The 21,569-nt window shown below is 35.8% G+C and overlaps 1 protein-coding gene across 11 annotated transcripts in view; it reads right to left on the reverse strand.

Moving 5' to 3' along the window:
- Positions 1 to 20,297, reverse strand: part of LOC105229811 (uncharacterized) — a 212,483-nt gene extending 192,186 nt beyond the window's left edge. For all 11 annotated transcript variants that reach the window (XM_049454218.1, XM_049454227.1, XM_049454221.1 and 8 more), the window contains exon 1: positions 19,801 to 20,297. The gene's annotated coding sequence lies outside the window, so the exon portion shown is untranslated. The remainder of the gene's footprint in view (positions 1 to 19,800) is intronic.
- Between the last annotated feature and the right edge of the window lie 1,272 nt (positions 20,298 to 21,569).

The raw sequence follows: 21,569 nt of genomic DNA on the forward strand, positions 1-21,569 counted from the left end.
ATCGCATCGACCATACTGTGTGAAGGATTAAAGCCTACCGTCAACAAGCCGATTGGACCTAATCAGTGTGACTTTAAGCCTAGAAAATCCACAACTGACCAGATATTTATCTGCGACAAGTCTTGGAAAAGAGCCGTGAATAGAAGACAGACACACACCACCTCTCTTCGATTTCAAAGCTGCTTTTGTTAGCACAAAAAGGAGCTGCCTTTATTCCGCTATGTCTGAACTTGGTATACCCGCAAAACTAATACGGCAACACCAAAAGCTCAGTCGGGAAGGATCTCTCCGAGCCGTTCGATACCAAACGAGGTTTCAGACAAGGCGACTCCCTGTCGTGCGACTTTTTAATTTACTACTGGTGAAAATAATTCGAGCTGCAAAACTTAATCGAGAAGGCACAATCTTTTATAAGAGTGTACAGCTGCTGGCGTAGGCAGATGATATTGATATCATCAGCCTCAACACCCGCGCCGTTAGTTCTGCTTACTGCTTACTTAAGAAAGCGAAGTAAATGGATCTGGTAGTGAGCGAGGTTAAGACGAAATATTTCCTGTCATCAAACAAACTCACGACTTGGCTCCCATGTCCCTGTTGACAGTCATAACTTCGTCTATTCGCGACAATGTGAGCCTCGAAATCCAGCTCAAAATAACTCTTGCCCACAGGTACTACTTCGGACTGATTAGGCAATTGAGAAGCAAAATCCTGTCTCGACGAACAAAGACCAAACTCTATAAGTCACTCATCATTCTCAACCCGCTATACGTTGCAGAGGCATGGACGACTACAATAGTTGATGAGTCGGCGTTATGAGTTTGAGAGTTGAGAGAAAAGTTCTGCGGAAGATTTATGGTCGCATAAATAAACGGTGAATATCGCATTCGATGGAACGATGAGCTGTACGAGATATACGACGATATTGACATAGTTCAGCGAATTAAGAAACAGCAACTACGCTGGCTAGCTCATGTCGTCCGTATAGACGAAAACACTCCAGCTCTGAGAGTATTCGACGCCATACTCGCCGAGGGAAGCTGAGAAAGACTTCCACTTCGATGAAGAGACAAAGTGGTGAAGGATCTACCTACACTTAGAATCTCCAATTGGCACCAAACAGCGAAGAGGAAGAACGACTGGTGCACAGTTATAAACTCAGCTATGACAGTGTAAGCGGTGTCTACGCCAATAAAGAAGAGCAGTAAGAAGGCAGCTAAGCAAAATTGTCATCAGTAAAAAGTATGGGTTGCTCCAATAAAATGTTGTTCCATTACATAAACCAAACATCTCTCAGCAGTGGCTTAAAAGCAATATTCCTGGTTTCATAGCTGCAGATTAATGGTCTTCTGGAAGTACAGATTTGAATCCAATGGACAACAGTTTATGGTCACAGTTGGCGAACATGGCTTGCTGAATACCTACAGGAAATTTTGAAGAATTTATAAAAATCTGCCGTTCCGGGCAGCGTCAATACCAATAGACTCTGTACATGCTGCTATTGCTCAATGACGAATCATTTGAAGGTTTGTGCAAAGCAAAGCAAGAAAATTTCGAGAAAAGTATTGCTCAACGCTCATTTAGCATTATTAAATTAAATTTACTTTCTTTTTTATTATATTATTTTTGTACTGGCCCGAACTTGTAACAAAACTTATGGCAGGACTTAGACGGAGTAAGTTAAAGCAAAAAACTATTTACCAACAAAATTCGCTTCCTACAATCTCATCTGCGCCACTGCAATATACACCGATATGATAATAATATATATGTATATATGTTTGTAGTGAAAATAAGAGGCATACATATGTATATATATCACACTGTATTAAAGAAATATATACAGTGGGAAGCTAAACTGTCCGGATGTTTTGCACTAAGGAAGTAAGGTAATGAAAATAATACAAATATAGGTATATTATCAGATATATGTATTTTTTTTTTATTTAATTGAACATTATTCTAAATTATAAAGCACAAAAACTCATATAAATTGCTTCAAAAAAATAAAAAAATTAAAAAAACAAAAAATTCACTATTCGGACACTTTTGCACAGTACAAGAAATAAACATTATCACGATATTGCTTTGTTAAAATGTAACGGTATTTAACCCGTTGGTTTTTTTTTTCTGTTTGTTGTCTCGTTATCAAGCCTTTATTGCTCTAATTGTGCATTATTGTTTGACCTGTGAATTGATTAACACGATTTTTAAATAAAAAATTAAAAGATCTTCAAAAATGAGAAAAACGCCAACTGATATTGAAAACAATGTGATAAATTTGTTGCAAAATAATTATTCATGCCGTAAAATTGCTGAAAAATTAAATTTAAGTAAATCCACGGTAAATGATATAAAAAAAACGACGAAATGTAGCTTGCAATAATAACCAAGGGGGTCGACCAAGACTACTTTCTGATGGTGATGCCCGGCAGATTGAACGTTTGCTACATAATAAGGACACCAAGACCCCGAAAAATGCTGCAAAAAGTATTGGTAAGGATGTCAGTTCCTGGACGGTTAGACTCGCATTAAATAGAATTGGTTTTAGTAGCCAGTGTTAAAAAGAAAAGCCAGCACTTTCCGATAGAAATGTGAAAAGACGCCTTCATTTCTGTAAAACCCATAAAAATTGGACAGTAGATGACTGGAAACGGGTTATCTGGAGCGACGAAACTAAAGTCAACCGATACCAGTCTGATGGAAAGGAATACTATTGGCATAGGCCGCAGGAGCGCATCCAAAAGCACCATGTGAAGGAAACGATGAAACATGGCGGCGGCAGTATAATGGTGTGGGGATGTTTTACTTGGTGGAACATTGGACCTTTGGTGAGAATCCAAGGTATAATGAAGAAGGAGGACTACCTAAATATTCTACAAACAAATTTACCAGAATTTGTTGACGAGAGTGCTTATCCAACCGAAGAAGTTGTTTTTCAGCAAGACGGGGATCCGAAGCACACGGCCAAAATAGTTAAAAGCTGGCTACAAAACCAAACTTTTGGGACAATGGAATGGCCTGCACAAAGCCCAGACCTGAATCCTATAGAAATTTTATGGGCTATTTATTGTGAAAAGAAGGCTAGGAGCAAATGAAAACCCACCAAAAAATGTTGACGAGCTTTGGGAGAGAATACAACATGAATGGCGAGCTCTTGACCGTGATATCATCCAAAAGTTGGTGGAGAGTATGCCAAAACGTATTGAAAACGTAATTAGAAATAAAGGCCTTTGGACGAAATATTAAATTGGCAACGTTAATTGGTTTCAACAAACAAACAGCAAACAGTGCAAAAGTGTCCGAATAATGAATTTTTTTGTTTTTTTAATTTTTTTATTTTTTTGAAGCAATTTATATGAGTTTTTGTGCTTTATAATTTAGAATAATGTTCAATTAAATAAAAAAAATACATATATCTGATAATATACCTATATTTGTATTATTTTCATTACCTTACTTCCTTAGTGCAAAACATCCGGACAGTTTAGCTTCCCACTGTATATATATATGTCTACATATTTATCTCTTCAAAACTTTGCACTTCAGTCGAGTGCTTAGGGAGCCTGTGCTATGTCAATATCTAATGAATGAGATTGTTAATTAGGCAGCACTTACCGACAATGGCATTACACGTTGAGGGCCGTGGGGGTTCGGACGTTCATTTAGTACAAACAAATTTATATTTGCTATTTTGCCAACACCAACTAACTGTAACTCGCTGTTTTCATATAACAATATTTGATTGCATACTTTTAGGCGCTACAGCGCATTTAGCGGCCAACATTGTTTGAGCAAAGTATTACTAATATTCCCAGCAGGGATTTTTAACGAGGCAAATTTCATTAGTTGACCCAACTCTCATATTATTAGGAACTTATTTCACTTTTGTTGTTTTTTCTTTATTATTTATTTGCTAATGTTTTCATTTCGTTATGTTTATTTGTTTCATTTGTACTTCGCTATTTTATTTCACTTAATTTAAATACACACAAACACATTAACGCTCACCACATGCGCTAAACCACAGTGTTTGTTGTTGCTGTTGCTGGAATTTTCAAAGTTTTTCACATGCATTGCGACCACAGGTGCGTGACCCCAAAAAAGCGGAGCCCGCCTTGACTTGTGGTCCAGTGGCAACAGCGTGTAGCGTGACGCACACACACACAGACACATATATAGTGTCGTTTTTTATGATTTATAAACACGCAAATGCATAGTTCATTTTTATTACACTTCAAACGAGATATTTTCACAGCGCACACCTACACAAAGGGAAAATATGTATGTGTGTGTGTGTGTGTTGTATACATTTAATCAACAGCAATTTCATTCTCGAAATCGCATGGGAGTTTCGTTACTTCGCAAGCGCGTCCTACATATTGACCACAACGAGGGCTGACACGCACACAAGCACACACACACACGCACATATCGCAATCTGTGAAATGGAGTTTCACATTACACGCTTTCCGCTCGCATGAATCGCGCACATTCGATAGTTTTCCTTGGCGCGTCGAGTGGTCCCCACCTCCATACTTTCTATGTGTGTATGTATGTTTATGTGTTTGTGTGCTTCCTTTCGATATACGCCAATCCTTTCGTTCCTAAGTAAGCCAGACTGGCCACCACAAAATGACCGACTAAGCAAATGCAGACAGCGGCGTGGTGGGGGGTATCAGCGCTGTAACGAAATTAGAGCAAAGTAGAAAAAAAGAAAAACAAAAAAAAATTAAAAATAAAAACTTTTTACGCTTTCGCTTAATGTTTATTGTTGTTGTTGCACGCTTTGTTGCATGCATATTGAAATGCCACAATGGCAACAGACGGCGCGCCACTAAAAGTTTAACAACAAATACTGCAAAACGGTACAAAATAAATAATCAAGCGAAAAAACCGCCTGACCCAAGCGCGAACGCGAGCGAGTGCTTCGTGTGGCCCCAGCTTGGCAAGCAAACTGTGGAAAATTACGAAAAAATATTTGCTCAGCGCACACTGCTCCATGGCGCTATAGATTAAATGGAAGAAAAACTGTTTTCTTTTTCCTGAAGTTTTTACTCTCCACCGTACGAACTCTCTCGGCAAGTTTCGAATAGTTGATGGAAAACCAACATTGCGTTCGTGCTGTTTATTTGTGTCGCCGATGGATTTTTTGAGCCAAGCGGAGTTTCTGGCTCGCGGGTATAATGTATTTGTGCTGCTAACGGTAATTTGAAGTGCGCATGCTCTCCGGAGATTGGTTACTTTAAGACCACGCCCACTTTTTAAATAACGGTACTCTTTAGATCTCAAAAAACACACATTTATCGCGAATTTCGCAGTAAATTATATCAAGCAAAAGGGAAAAGTGGCTTTACTTACGGTAAAAAGTGATCACTAGGTGATCGCAAGATCTTGAGCCAAAAGTTTTTGCGAAAGTACATGAAGTACATGTGCGCATGGTGGACAAGCTTCCGCGAAGCCCAGCTATCTAGTTGCAGAACACAAGAAGATAGAGAAGCACCGACCAGCTCCCATTCTACCGATAACGGTTCTAGAGTGTCTTCTCTTTTTATCTCATCGGTTTTACAATTTCCGACGGTTCCGCTGTGGCCTGGGCCTCATAACAGTCTTATCGCAAAGACAATCGATGCTATTGATAGCGAGGTTAGGTACTACTTGACCAACCCTGAAGGCTAATGAGCTTAAGACCAGTATCTCGTTCTGCTATCTGAGTGGATGATCACTTCTCTGAAAGAAGCTGTACTCCGGAGCACCATAATGGTTGCAACATCGGCTTAGAAAACACTGTAATAGTCAAGAAGTCTGAAGCTGGAGTTGATAGAGAAGCTCCTGACAGTAAACCCTCCACCAACCTTCACCGCAAGCTTTGACTCATTCATCAAAAAGCTCACTGACATTCTCCTCTAACGATTTTTTCCCACCTACAACTACCTTTGCGGTATATGGGTAGAGTAGGAGCCGCCAGAGTTCGGTTTGGCGACTCCATGATCCAAGTGATCCAGTAGAAAATCAAAGCGAGTGAGGATATCCATCCGACCTTATATATTTTTAATCAGACTTATATATTTTTAAGAACCGAGATTCTCTGAGTCTGATAGCAGCTTTCGCAGCCATTAAAGACGGCGTTAAATGCCATGCTTGAAGTGGATCTTAGTGCACCACACTTGATGATGGGCGCCGTTCGTTAAACGCTCTCGAGTTTCTTTGCAAGTGTGGTCTTTTCAAGAGCCTCCTCCACATAACGACTCCATAGAACATAATGGGCTTGACTATGGTGTCGTAGAGCCATGGGGACGACTTTCGATGAGAGACCCATCTTTTGCGAAAGACTCCTCTACAGCAGTACAAGGCAATCGATGCCTTTTTTGCTTCCTCTTCGATATTCTACTTCCTTGAAAGCTTCCTATTCAGGATGAGCCCTAGATATTTAAATGTATCCGCCAGTTGCAGATGGATGTTTCCTATTTGCGGCTGCGGTGCCAACGGGATCTTGTATTAGACCATTTCCGCCTGAACAATTTGTTACGACGCTGAGATAAAACAGAACCCCTTATATTCCTGAGAAGATTTTTTCAAATTTGTTTAAAATAAAATACTTCTTGAACACCATTTATTCTAAGGATTTCTTCAAAGAAATACAAATCCGTGCTAAATCTGGTTCGCCGTATTCAACCCCGTCTTACTTCTTTAGTTTCTAACTTGACCCTCATCTCATTACATTGGATACTTTGAAATAAGCAAACTTTGCCAACGACTTTTTTGGAAAGTTGTTTTAGAGTCTCAGCAGGTGATTAAGATGCCAGATACGAGAACCTGAATGGGGAAAATTTTGTATCGGATTTTTCAAAAGCAGAAGAAAAAGTTCACAGCAGGTAGGAGGGAACCGTTATTCTTAAAATTTTTCCGAATTTTGCTGCATTGCGGTCGCCATGATGACGGTATTAATAACTTAGTGAATATAATGCTTATTTGTTCAGATATACGACTGAGATGAGCTTATCCGCGTATCTACCACTCGGATGTTTCTAAATGTACAGTAACAGACTAGAAATATTTTGCTACCAGACGACTGGTTGGTCTGATGATCAAACTAATATCAAACTGTAAAGCAGTATAGTTTCCACGTCAGTCTGTTCTACGTAACTAGAACGGAGACGGATTTTTATCCAACCAAAGACTGTCGACTAGACAGCATTCTTCAAAATTACTAAGGAATTAACATTAACAACAACATTGTCTGAGTACTTCTGACCTACTTGAAACTGTATAATCCCTGATTTTAATAGTTTCTCTTTAGTCCCAAATTAAGATCTCCATAATCGGACTGTCAAAAGAAAGTTCATTTGACTATGCAACGGAACTTCGTGTGAAACACATTATTTCAGATAATTTGAAGACACGGCTTATGACAATTGACGATCCTAGTAATAATTAACAACAAACTAGGTAATATTCGTCAAAGTTGAAGACAAACTAGCTGATGAGTTTGTCTAACTGAAAACATCCAACCAAAGCTACAGAGACAGAGTCAAGCTTCAATACTACAGAACAATGATCACAAATCTTTTGATCAAAGGATCAATTCTCGCAACTTGCAACCGAAAAAGCACAACAAACCAGGCTTTAGACTTGATATATTCTTTGGTTTTGAGGTTTCTTTCGATGTTTTAAGAATAGCGGAGGTATTTAGCCGCTGTATTTGTTTCAGTAAAATGTCAAAGTTGAGAATTTAGGCTAATAAGAAACCTCTGGTATACAAAAAACGATCAAAGTTCCGACCCCTAATATGGGCGTTATATACATGAGACATCTACTAGATAGTCTGAATCAAAAGTAATATAATTTTCGTTCTTGAAATCGAATATGTAATATACAGTTCTTGACATCATTGCTGTTTCGGATTGAGTAAAGAGGAATAAACTTCATTCATAATAAGTGATGTAGTAGTGGGATCTAAGGTGACCCTTGAGTTCCCGAAAAAAACGGGAGGATAATCACTGATCTTTATGAGCTAATGACGTATTGCAAAGCATAGAACCGGTAGAATGGTGAGGACTTGACAACACTTGATATTTCGGTTTGATCTCAACAAGGAAAGAGAAAATGAGACTTCGATTGATGAGACTAGACTAGACTAGAATTACTGTTGCTTTTCTGGTCCAGAATTGTATAGTCTTTCCGCACATAATCACCTTAAGAGAAAATAGCTGAATAAAGCATAGAGAGGTTTCTCCCGTGATTTCTAAGAGCTTTGTGAGTATAAATTTTGAGGAACCGAGTAGATAAAAACTTGGCTACACTTGATGTTTTGGATTGACTTAAATAAGCAAATGGAAAATGCGATTTGGACTGACGTGAATTAGACTTGGACTATAATTACAAACCAGTATAGTCAGTATGTTGGCTTTTCAGCAATCATTCAGCTTTAGAAAATAACAGCTGAATATAGTCCGTCCCCCTGCCAGACCACTCCTGCGGCACCCAAATGGCTTAGCTGCAAGGCATTCACGGCTTCTCCCAACCAGCATGAGTCTGTTGTGGGAAGCTGCATGCGTCAGGAGAAAGAGCTGCATTCTAATCCGAGGTGTTATGCCTTCTCAACACCGAGTCGAATTTGGAAGTAACGATGGCCTTACCGCGTCAGGGGCTCTGTCGCGGCCGAAAGCTCACCGCGTTGAGCCAAGGGTCTTAAGGATGCCCTATCGTCAAAGGAGCGCGCGCTGTTTCTGAGGCGAAGTTGACTGCGGCCGCTGCAAAAGTAGGCAGCTCAGCTGCTTTGGTTCGGGGTAGTCACATCGGGCGGATACAGAAGGTGCTCGCAGAAAAGAGGCTATTGCTCACTCTCGTGACGGATGTAGTAGCGCAGAAAAGGTTCACACGAAACGGAAGAGCGGGCAAATGTGCGAATGCTCTCAAAAGCATCCCAATGGCTGTGCTACTGTCGACTACGCGGCGGAGACGTTGAGAAGACGTGTTCAGAGGTTCTGGATATGCAGCGTCCTTCCATGGGATCCATTTAAGAGCAGACATCAAGAGACTGATCAATATCTTAAAAAGTGAGGGACTAGTTGGAGTATATACAGACAGACGATCAGATAGATGAATCAAAATTACATTATTAACTCAACTCGCCACTCTGATTATTTATATAACATCTTGTTTCAAATTTTCAACGTTTTCTTCTTTGTGTTACAAGCCTCGTGGCAAACCAAATAAAGGGTTTACTAGACAACACTAACAATAAACAAAAAGTAAACACAACAACTGCAAAAGCGACCAAGTTCACAAGTATATCTAATAAGAAAACCACAACAGGGCAACATTTTTTTTTTACTTTTATTTAATTACACGCGCTTTATGATGAAATGCAACCTTGCAGCCACATTTGTACTTGGTAATTGCCGTTAGCAGCGCAAAAAGTTAAATTAGTTTTAATTAATAATGCTTGAAATGTAAACAAGACAACAGATTTTCGCACAAAACACCATTAATCATGTTCATTACAAGACATTTGTGCAAATATGAGCGAGCGAGCGCCCACACACACACACATACACGCGCGCACCTAAAAACCAGCAATTCGGTGTTGCAGCAAACTAAATTCGAGAAAAGAGCGATGAAGTAGAGGGTGCTAAGTTTGTGGCGTGACAACGTTGAAATTAAATGAGTAACTGTAAACTCGTGTAGGTATGTATTACATAAAGCATACTGTGCGCCGCCCACATAGTACACCACACAAACACACACACACTCACACACAAGCGTTTGAAATGCATTTCGCGCACATTGAGGCTGCCATAAAGTCGGCTGGCCGTGTTGAGATGAAACTTCTTGGCGCAACAGTATTGTTGTTGCTTTTGTTGCAGCGCCTTTATTGCAGTGTACTTTATTTTACGACAACATTTCATGTACAATACACGAGGCGGAGGGCGAGTGGCGTGGGGAGTGCCATAAAAGTGATGGCGCAAACTTGAAGACCACCCCCCGCACCCTAAGCCACCCCGCTGAAGAGCAGTCAGTAGCAATGGCAATGGCAATAGCATCATTTACGACGCTTTCACGCGCTCGTACGTACGTTCGTTCGTTTCGCTCGTTAATGAGACAGAGTGACTACAATGACTAGGAGGACAGCAGCATTTGCCATTCATGGCTGTCAAGTGTTGTGTTGCGCGACTACAACTTTCACATAAAAAAAATCCAAAGAAAAGAAAAAATAGTGAAGAATATGCTGTTTTCAGCCGTGCCAGCGCATAGTTGCTTATTTTTCCGTATACATACATATATACATATTTATCTACTTTTTGTCGGCCCTTGGTCCTCATGGCCAACAACAGCAAGAAAGCGCAGCAGCACCGACAATGAATGGCAAAATAGCAAAAGTGAAAGCATCATTTTGGCGCTTTTTAAATTGATGACCACAGAGCTGCATGGCTAAATGGCAAAAGCCGTCCATGCAAACTTCTGAAAGGGCCAAAAAGATTAACATTTGCATAAACAAAGTATGGTTTTGGTGTGGCCGGTGGGAAATTTTCAGCTAAATGTGGTTGGTGTGAAAAAGTGATGCCACCGATTTCTCTCCACACAAGTTTAAGGTTACGAAATGAGAGCTGTAGGAAGCAGTAAATTGAAAAGCTTTACAGAAGATCTCACAGCATGGTTTACAAATTTATGTTAAGGGCTCGCAAGCTCTTATGAAGCATTAATTTATCAAGATTTTTAAGATCGGTCAAAATTGGAATATGGAGTTATGTGTAGAAGTTCACACAAGTGAGGAAAGTTCCCTGAGCGCCATTCACTTGGGTGTGGCCAAAAACGATTCTTTTACATATGGCTCAAGCAGCTCACGACTTCCGGTCTCAGACCAAGTATTCTCTGGGTAGCCAAAAAATCCGTTAGAAGGCGAGTTAAAGTGAGAAGGAGAAACATCCCCTACCCAGGATTGTACCGTGGGTTTGCAACCCGCCACGTGAAAAAACAGCCCCAAAAGATCATAAGAGCCTCGAATGAGAGACACTCTCTTTTGATGACGACCACTGTACACGTATTAAGGATTACAATTTATGGACATGCACCTAGAATGTCCGGTCTTTTAGTTGGGAAGGTGCCGCTGTCTAGTTGGTTGATGTCTTCGTTAAGGCCGACTTTACCGCCGTCCATGAAATGCGATGTGGGAAAAAGTCTGAGGCGGGTAGATCCTTGTGACATTTATTTAGTGGATAAAGGAGCGCAAATTCGGTGTGGTATTCGTGCCGGGAAAGAGACTCCGTCGCCGAGCCCTAGCATTCACCCCGATGGATGAACGTCTAATCACAATACGCATCAAAGCGAAGTTCTTCAACATATCGCTAATTTGCGCCCACGCCCCAACGGAAGTGACGGACGATGTGAACGAAGATGCCTTCTATGACGGCTTGGAGCGCATCTATGAGAGCTGCCGCCGCCATGATGTCAAAATCGTGCTTGGCGACTTTAACGCCAGGGTGAGCAAGGAAAGTATCTTTGGCACAACGGTCGGTAAATTCAGCCTCCATGAGAAAACGTCCCCAAATGGGTTGAGGCTGATCGACCGGGTCCCGAATTATGGTTATCTGTAGTACTAAACTCCAGCATAAGAAAATTCATCAAGCTATCTGGATGTCTCCGGATCGAAAAGCTACCAAGCAGATCGACCATGTTGTGATAGACGAAGACATGTCTCCAGAGTTTTAGACGTGCGGTATAAGGGAACTATGAGACAGCATTTCAAATGCCTTGCGTACAGCAGCAAACGAAACTATTGGTTTTCGAAAAAAAAAGAACTGCTGGTACGATGAGGAGTGCCGTGTCGCTGCTATATGGTTCAGAGGCATGGACGATCCGGACGACATGACCTAGCCAGCGTGGCCGCTGTTTTTTAATTCGCTGGACTATGTCAATGTCGTCGTATGTATCATATACATAGCTCAGCGTTCCATCGAATGCGATATTCACCGTTGCCAAAGCGTAAAGGACCATAAATCTTTCGCAGAACTTTTCTCTCGAAAACTCGTAACGTTGACTCAACCGATGTTGTTATTGTCCATGCTTCTGCACCATATAGCAGGACGGGAATTATAAGTGACTTATAGAGTTTGTTTTTTGTTTGTCGAGAGAGGACTTTGCTTCTCAATTGCCTACTTAGTCCGAAGTAGCACCTGTTGGCAAGAGTTCAGCGAATTAAAAGATAGCGGTTACGTTGACTAGATCATGTCGTCCGAATGGACGAAAACACTTCGACGTAGTACTCACTGAGTTAAGCAGACCTCCAATTCGTTGGAAAAACTAGATGGAGAAAGACCTGCCTACACTTGGAATCTCCAATTGGCGCCAAACAGCGAAAAGGAAGAACGACTGGCTGCTGTTGTAAACTCGGCTATAACCGTGTAAGCTGTGTCTACGCTTATAAAAAAGAGGAAGAAGTAGTCCTAAAAATTTTAGTTTGATGCCTGATGAAACTGGAATCTGACGACAACTGGTAACATTATTTCTCCTTAAACCCTTGCCCAGTCAGGAACCTAAGTTAGAGAGGTTGTATTGCTTTATTGTGAGGTGAACAATGTTTCTAAACATACTTTTCCGTTGCAGAACTCTTTCAGTGCCTTTTATAAAGTCTGGTATAAATGAATTCATTATTTTTCCAATATAAAAATATTTTATCTTGCGTTGCAAATCTTATGTACCGAGGTTGGATTGATAGCCAACGAGATTTTGCTGTGTGGTGGATGGTATTGGTGACTCATCAGTTGTTCATCTACCATGAGCTGTTTCGCTACGGCCAAACTCTTAATCAACAAATGGACAGTATGAAAGAAAATATCGTTCAAAAGCGAATAGCTATTTTCATTAGGAGAGGAATTGTCCTCCATCGGGACAAAAAGAGAGCACACACATCAATAGAGAATCGTTAGAAATACCAGCAGCTTGGTAGGATTGGTTGGAAAAAAGGACTACTATCTGTCAACCTATATGTTGCATGATTTTTCTGGTGAAAAAATCGGCTGAAGGGAAGCTCGACCAGAGGAATGGTGACGGTGATCGACAACCCTAATTACTATATAATTTTCTTGACTTTTTGAAGCCGAAATTATACACCAGCAAGAACACTAACGATCTTCAAACCAACACTCTCGCCACACTTAACTTCTTGTTCATCGTTAAGTCGATAATCACATTTTAAAAGTAAAAGAAAACATGAAATGAGATCAAAAGCGAATCAGTAATAACGTACCTCCACTCCACAAGCAAATGCGGTCAATATCAGCACTTTAAACGAAGCGAATTTGTCTGCAGGGTAAATTTAGATTGGCATATAAATAAATTGCAAAAACAAAATTCGCCTCGAGTTTTGCGCGAAAATGAAAACAAGTACGTAAATGCAAATATAGACAAGTACATGAAAATGTTTTGAATGCAAAAAGCTTTTACAAGCACACACACATATATATATACTTGCAGGCTTGGGGTACATGTCACGCCGAGTTTTTGTTCTTATAACTCCCACTGGATTAACTCAACTGCGGCAGCTGACGGACGATAAAATGACTGAATTACTCGTATTTTTAAATGAGCTTTGTCTCTATTATCCGCTTATGGCAAATGCGTCGGCCAGTCTGTCGAAATACAAGCAAGAGAGTCTTCTTAGCGATTTCAATGCAAATGCGATAGAATAGTACTTTGCAAGTCCATGAATATATGCGCTTATAGATGATATGAATATTGTATTCAGCACATAAACAGTTATGCAAATATTTGTTTTAATAATTTTGGAGCGTAAAAAAATACGCGAAAAATTGTAGTAAGGTGGTAAGTGCGTACAGAACGGATTCTGAATGAACTTTCACTTTGGCGTGTATCGTCTGAAGAAATTCTTAATATCAAGTACCACCACAAGTTCGGGTGCTCTATTTGATCTAATACTGGAAAGCTATGAAACCCTCTGGGACAGTCGGGTCTAGGTAACTGGTACGTTTTGACCAAGGTTTGTTTGTTAGTCTCCAAAGAATTCTCTGGATATCTAATGACCTTAACAATTGTCTAGTTGTCAAAGTTATGTATATAATAAAATCACAATAATTCAAAAAAGTTTCGAAGTCTACTAGAAAAGTTCCAACATACACGAAATATGAACCTCGAACCCGCTGACCTGAACCATTTTTTTGTACTAGAAGTTTTTTTCAAGGATGAGAGACAAAGAGAGGTCGCAAAAGCTACTGAGGATATTCGGTCCATCGCAATATGTAAATAATAAACTCTGAACTTGATCACCTACGTCACCGTTTTGTCTTAAAATTCGGTGCTGCTTCGACATTTTTTAACATGATCCGTTCTATGAACGCTTTATAACAGTCTCTTCTCAGAAAAAGTTAAATGTAGAGTAACTTAGATAATAACTTGAATAACATTCAAGGATAAAGTCCGTCTTTACTTCCGAAAACTGGAAATAACCGACGACTTTCTGGAGCTGGACACATTATTTGACCTCTGAGAAAAATTTTTCGTCAAGAATACCTTAAGGAAAGTCTACCAAGACCAACGATGATGACAGGTATATTTTAGTATAACATATTATAATTTCTACTCCAATTCTTCTGAACCTGACCAAGCAACGGACGCAGTGATTGACAAGACTGTTTAGTCGGAAGTTGGTTCCTCATTCTATTATTTTAGCGACAAAAATATTTCCGAAATAATTTTTCAAGTTGACAATTCGTGAACAGATATCATCCCTGGCCTATTCCTCTTAAATAGATTCGACTTTCATTTGAAGGGCCGTGCCTATTCCTCTAAACATTTTTGCATACACTCAAGTCCTAGCAACCACAAAACTATCACAATTCACCGTTAGTTCCGTAAACTCATGGTAACCTTATGCGCGAAGCTGCCACCGGGCATAAAACTATTTATTCTGTATTTGAGTACAAGGCAATTTCATAGTTATTTATGCAAAGCATCGAGTCGGACAAAGTGCATAAACTATTTATCATTCGCCATCACTATGCTCAAACTTCAGAAATTTGTATGTAAGTATATATGTATATATGTATGAATGTATCTATGTGTTTGTGTGTGCGCTGAGCTTGCGTTATCCTTGAGCGCATAGATGTTGCTCATGACATGGCCATTCAATGCAATACATTTCAATGAACTCTCTTTTGTGTGGTCAAAATATTCCATTGCTTCATAAATAATTCAAAACAAAGAAGCTACAAATCTACGTTTAAGCTTTCATTGTTTCTGCCACTTCTTGTTTTTTGGGTAATATAAATGAGTACGCGCATCTATTGGTTATTTTATTCAATTGCTGCATAGTTATCGCAAACAATGCGCTCGCAATATGGATAAAGAAGCAAACTTCACTTTGTGGAATTTTGAGAAAAAGTTTATTATTTTGTGAAATTTGGAAAAACAAGTTTATTTTATAGTCTTAAAACAAATTTTTGGTTGGTGCGAGTTATACTTTTCTTCAGTTACAGTCTAAAGCAGTAGCAAAAGTCGACAAAAAATGCTCATTTGGTAGCTGCTGTCATGTTTTCTTGGGAATAATGTAGTAGTGTCTTAACTCGACTTAAGCGCTTTTAGCTGGTCATTAAAGCATTTTCAATAGAAAAATATTGTTTCTAAATTATTCATGTTGTCGACGAAGTTTATTTTTTCTGCCTAAAGTTCAGCGAATACTTTGATCTGCTCGACAAGTGGCTTTTGAGAAGTTATGTTAGTTTTTTTACCCATAGACTTTTGAAGTATTTGTGAAGGAGAATTTACGGATATTTTATGTAAATGATTGTCAAGCATTTAAGTGTTTTGTTTCACAAATTTTATATTAGAAATCGATTCAAGTTATTGGGTTGATAAGTTTAAGTCAATATAAGTCGAGATGTCTATTTCGAGGATATAGCTGAATGTAAGTAGTTTTCGGGCAATATTCACGGCATACCGGTACAAAACTGAAGTTTAAAAGTTTTTATTGAATTTATTTTGAATATTTGCCCGACTAAAAAAATTCCAGGCAAAGTTTTTAAATGAAAATGTGGATTTTAATAGTTTTCAGTAGAGAAATATGTGTTCAAAATGGAAAGAAAATAGAAGGAAATAGTAAGAAGAAGTTGAAATCTCGTCTTACGAGCACTATCTACTTGTTATGTAAGTTTTGTTAGATATGTTTCTGAAATCATAGAAGAGAATATATAAACGACTATTCAAATTATTGATTTAATCCTACTAAATGGTTAGAAAGAGTAGTGTATCGCTACCTAAAATGCAAAATAGCGTAACATCCCTTTTCATAAGTTTACAGCGAAGAAAAAACGATATAATAGAAACCACACATATTGAAACAAAATTTGAGTTTTGGTTATAAAATGGTTATATATTGGTTATAAATTGGTTACATTCGACAGCGGAAGCTGAAAATTTTATGCTACATGTACATAATATGATTCACTTCATCATCGTAAGCAATAAAACACTCAATTTCAATTTTTTTATGATAATTAAATGTGAGTTTTGGTTAAAAAATGGTTATGTATTGGTTATATTTGACAGCGGAAGCTAACAATTTTGTAATACATATTCATATTATGATTCACTACATCATCGTAAGCAATATAAAACTAAATAACAATTTTTTTTTAATTCATATTGAACCAAAATTTTAGTTTTGGTTATAAAATTGTTATACATTGGTTATAAATTGGTTATATCTGACAACGGAAGCTGAAAATTTTATGCTGCATATACGTAATATGATTCACTACAGCATCGTAAGCAGTAAAAAACTCAATTTCGATTTTTTTATGTTACGATGTTTTTCATTTTAGAGAACGATATACATACATATACTCCGTTTCAACTTTCAACTACTTCAGACGGAGTCGGTACGTTTTCTTCTTGTAATTAAAAATTAAAATATACTTTTATTAGCACATGACCACAACCAGAAATGTTAACAGAAGACTGGTTTGGAACAGCAAATATTTTCATAGAATTTTTGGAGAAAAGTATTTTTTTCAAATTTTAAAAATCTTGTATATATAATATTTTCTTTATTTCAATCGCTACACACTTACATGATTTAATATTTAGAAAAATTAAATAACTTTATCATACACATAAGATATGAAATAAATTACTCATACGACGTGGCATACCTAATGCTTTTCATATTCAAATATTTTTTCGGCTATTACAACAAATTCTTAAAATTTTTCGTTTGACTTTTCAATTTTACATTTTAGATTAAATTTTTTTACATTTGTCAACACTAAATTTGATTGTTATTCTTTTGTTCCATTTTCCAAAAGTCAAAATGTGTTTCTCTTACTCAAAAAAAGACAGATCACTCATACGCAGTAGCATACCAGCTGGTATTAAGTGGTTTTATGCTTGTAAAAGTTGCTTTGAGGAAAATTTTAAATCAAATTACAGGCAGTTATATGTACAAATGTAAGAGTTATGAATACGTTTTATTCATTAACTAAATGCTTTACGGCTGATGTCATTAGAATGGTGTACAAAGATTTTATCTCGATTTTAATCGGTCGGTTTGTATGGCAGCTATATGCTATAGTGGTACGATCTGAACAATATGTTTGGAAATTATTGTGTTGACTTGGAAAATGATATAAGTCAAATTTCTTGAAGATAATTTCACAAATAAAAAAGTTTTTCATAGAAAGAAATTGATTTTAATGTGGTGTTATTAGGCAGCTGTATGCTAAAGTGGTCCAATACGAGCAGTTTACTCAGAGATTGTAGGCTTACTTTTGGCAATAATCTGTGCCAAATTTCAGGAAGATATCAAATCAAGTAAAAAAGTTTTCCATACAAGACCTTAATTTCGATCGGTTAGTTTGTATAACAGCTGTACGCTAAAGTAGTCCGATACGAGCAATATGTTCAGAGATTATAGCTCTACTTTTGATAATAATCTATGGCAAATTTCATGAAGATATCTTTGAAAATCAAATAGTTTTCCATACAAGGATTTGATTTTGATCGCTCAGTTTGTATGGCAGCTATACACTATAGTGCTCTGATCTGCATAATACCTCAGAATATTGCAGCGCTGCTTTTAACAATAAACTGCGTAAAATTTCGTGAAAATAACTTGTCATATCAAACAATTTTCCATACAAAAAAATGTATAAAAACATAACTTATATAGTAAATATTTGGATTTTTTGTTGAAAAATTCAATATAAATTGACACAAATTTATAAAATAATAAAGAAATAGTTTATTGAATGTCGCACACTTCGTTTCAATACATGGATTTATAAAGATATTGTAAATTAAACTACAAAAGCACATACAAGTAAACGCATTGAAAATGTTACTCATACGCCATGTCCTCCCCCATTGCTATATGCAAGCTAACTCCCATAAAAGTTGTTTTAATACAATTTGCAAAATTTTTTTATAAAAATACAATTTAATTCAAACATGAGTAATGCAATAAAGACGATTATTTGCGATTCTAGTCATGGCGTATTATAAAAAATGTTTGAAGCTCTGCCAAAGCGCCTTTATATAAGCGGCTAACTTTTTTTTTTTGCGCGATATGACGAACACAAACAATCCATAACAAAATTAAAATTGTTTCAATTTTTTAGCTACATAAATTTGGTATGCAAAGCCTTAAGCGCATTTGGCGCCAAAGAACCAGCAGCAAAGTAAATATTTGTAATTTCCCAAGAGCTTTGTAATTTTCAATATTCCACCAAAAATGTTTATACATTTGACATGCATAATTTATTGGCAACAACAAGGTATAGACGAATATGTTAAACATATATTTATACTATAGCAATGTGACATGAATTTTATTTATAGGCAAGTGTTATTGGATACATATTTGTTCTGCTGGTATTGCATAATTTTGGGAGGCAATCGAATTTATTTGAAATGCTAGCTGAAATTGAATAATGCCACGAAATTTAAGTGGAAAATTCAATAAAAATATTGAGCTTTTGAGAGCAGAGAGATGTCAAAGGCACGAGCAAGCGTGAAAACCTTGAAGTGGGTGACTGGAGACATTATATATTAGAGAAATGATAACATGGTAGATACCTTACATATAATAGGAACCTGGCAAAAAACTTGTTTCAGCCGTATATCAAGGAATTTTTCAATGAATAAGGTGTGTGACTTCGCTAAAGCACGATTATAATTAACCGCCTCAATGTAGGCAACATTTTTATTAATTTTTTACTATAAAAAATAGTTTATAAGTATTCAGTAAAATGTTTGAGTAATAAGATGTGTGACTTCGATAATATAAGATTTTGATAAAACGCCTGAATGTAGGCAACCTTTTTTTTAAATTCCCACTACCTTATAAAATATGAATCATAGCTATTCAGTATAAATGTTGAGTAATAAGATGTGTGACTTCGATAATATAAGATTTTGATAAAACGCCTGAATGTAGGCAACCTTTTTTTTTATTTCTTACTATATAACAAGTAATTTATAACTATTTAGTATAAATGTTGAATAATAATGTGCATGACTTCGATAAAATACGATTATGATAAACCGCCTCAATGTAGGCAACATTTTTTTTAGTTTCCCACTATTTCTACCTATATCTAAAAATAATTAATGCCCAATCAGTGAATAAAAAATTTGAGTATATATTATATACATATAAACCACTTCACATAAATTCGTTATTTTTCAAACAAAATTTTAATGAAAAATTTGTCGCACCGCTTGCGGCACCAATTTGCAAATATTTGCATAAATTTCGTAGTCAAACAAATCAACTAGTGTTTAGCTTACCTGTTTGCCTTGTTTAGCATTTATTTGCATTTTATGTTTTCACTTTGCGTTAATTCACAAAATTTTATATTTGTATTTTAATGGCATAATTGTTGTTTTTATTTGCTGACTGCTTATGAAACTCACATTTAAACGCAATTAAAAGCAATCACTTGTTTCTGTTTTCTATGCCGCTTAGGTGCTCGTTATTTACATAAACTAACGCCTAGAGCTTGCTTCTAGTTAATTTGTAGCTAATTTTTAGTGCTGATTTAACAATGTACTTTTGTTATTTGCTAGCAAACAATTGCGGTGAAACATCAAATCTGTTGTTTGTGCTTAGCTAACAGATCTACTGATTTTTATCTTAATTAAGTTTTGATCTACAGCTAGTTTAGGTATTTAAGGGTGCTCGATTTTCATATAATTATTTTTTTTTTGTAAATTTTTTAGTATTTTGTAATTTTTTTTAGATAATTATTTTATATTTTTTTGCTGTTTTTTTTATATATTTTTTTTATTTTTTAATAATTTTTGATAATTATTTTTTTTTGTATAATTATTCTTTTATTACACAATGCAGTTTTGAAATCGATTTTTTTTTTAATTTTTAAACTTCGTTTTGTTTATTTTTATTTTATTGAATTTTTTACTTAACTTATTCTTTTAATGAACTTATTTAACACCAAATTATTCTTTTGTTGCTGCATTATATTTGTAATATAATTTTCGAACTTAATTTTGTTTAATTTTAGTTAATTGAAAGTTTTTTTTTTAATTCTACTGCAAACTTATTCATTTTTTCGATTAATTTTTCGTATAATTTTCGAAATTAAATAAATAAGTTCAATTTTGTTGTTTTGTTTTTCGACCTAAAATTTATAAAATTTTAAAATAAATACATTTTTCTACATAATATATTTTGTTTTTTTTTTATTAATTTCTGACATATAATTATTAATTTGTTTGATTAATTTAATTTTGATTTTTTTATAGTTAATTTAATTCAATTAAATTATAGTTTTCGAAATTAAATTAATCAGTTCAAATTTGTTGTTTTATTTCCGAACTAAAATTTATAAAATTTTGGAAAATATGAATCTCTCCACTAGATATATTCATACGGTTCTTGAAATTAGTTTTGTTAATTTTCACTTAAATACAAATTTTTGTAAGATTTGAACTAAAATTTTTCATTTTACGATTAAAAATTTTTTTTCTTCAAATTTATATAATTTAATCTGATATTTTATTTTAGCTTAAAATTGTTAATTGTTTTATTTTTTTTTTCTGTTAGTTTTGATCTCAATTTTTTTTCATTTTTTCGATTAAAAGAATACTTGTAAATATTTTTATAATTTACTCTGAGATTTTTGAGTTTCGTTAAATTTTTATTAACATATTTCATGAAGGCTTGTTGTTTCTGCTTTATTTATTTTTTCTTTTATTTTTATTTTTATTTTATTTTATTTTATTTTATTTTATTTTATTTTATTTTATTTTATTTTATTTTATTTTATTTTATTTTATTTTATTTTATTTTATTTTATTTTATTTTATTTTATTTTATTTTACTTTATTTTATTTGGTTTTATTTTATTTTATTATATTTTTTATTTCTTTACTTTATTTTTTTTTTGACATTTTAAAATTTTTCTGAATAAAATTTTTGGAATTTTTGCTTAATTAATTTGTAATTAATAATTTTTTACAGTGGACAAATTTTTCTTTTAATATTTTTTTTTCATATTTAAATATTTTAAATAAATTTTTTAATAAAAATTATGTAG

The sequence above is a fragment of the Bactrocera dorsalis genome, chromosome 4, assembly GCF_023373825.1.
Source record: "Bactrocera dorsalis isolate Fly_Bdor chromosome 4, ASM2337382v1, whole genome shotgun sequence".
NCBI classification, from domain to species: domain Eukaryota; kingdom Metazoa; phylum Arthropoda; class Insecta; order Diptera; family Tephritidae; genus Bactrocera; species Bactrocera dorsalis.